Below are 605 nucleotides of genomic sequence, written 5' to 3'. Positions count from 1 at the left end.
AGACAGTTCCCTGAGGTTGCAAGTATTCGAAAGTTCAAGCTGAAAAACTTTGGAACAAAATCAACATTTAGATTTAAGCTACATTTTTTTCCAACACGAAATTACGAATTCCTCAAAAGACAGTTATAAAGGAAAATTCTAAGCAAATACAAATATGAAATAATATAATTTACTTATAATAATGTATAATTATGTGTAAATGAATACAGATGTGATATAATGTATGAATATGTATAAAATAATAGAAATATGAAGTGTATAAGTATGTATAAACGAAAACAGCTATGAAATAATGTATAGGTATGTATAAACGTAAAATCAATATTATATAAGTGAATAAAACGCTTTAAGATTGCAAAGAAGCAAAACTATCCTTGCACAATATGCTTGGAAATATATACTATAAAAATATATAGTTATAACAGCGAGAACTGATTTGACCAATAAAATAGTAAGCAATTATGAGCAGCGTATTGTCACTTCACTTACACGAAAAAGGAAAAGTATGTGAGTCAATAATACGTCCATTTTTTGCGCATTTTTTATTCTAACCATTTGACACTTGCTACTGTGTTTACATGCGTTTGAGAGTTTTAGAACTTATA

At 27.3% G+C, this 605-nt stretch overlaps 1 protein-coding gene across 1 annotated transcript in view; it reads right to left on the bottom strand.

Moving 5' to 3' along the window:
- Window positions 1-605, bottom strand: part of LOC119594337 (gamma-butyrobetaine dioxygenase-like) — a 13,098-nt gene that overhangs the window by 4,139 nt on the left and 8,354 nt on the right. The window lies entirely within an intron of this gene.

This window comes from Penaeus monodon, chromosome 33 (genome assembly GCF_015228065.2).
Source record: "Penaeus monodon isolate SGIC_2016 chromosome 33, NSTDA_Pmon_1, whole genome shotgun sequence".
In the NCBI taxonomy this organism is placed as follows: Eukaryota; Metazoa; Arthropoda; class Malacostraca; order Decapoda; family Penaeidae; genus Penaeus; species Penaeus monodon.
The sequence above is the reverse complement of the archived record's forward strand: the minus strand, read 5'-3'. Positions and strand labels throughout refer to the sequence as shown.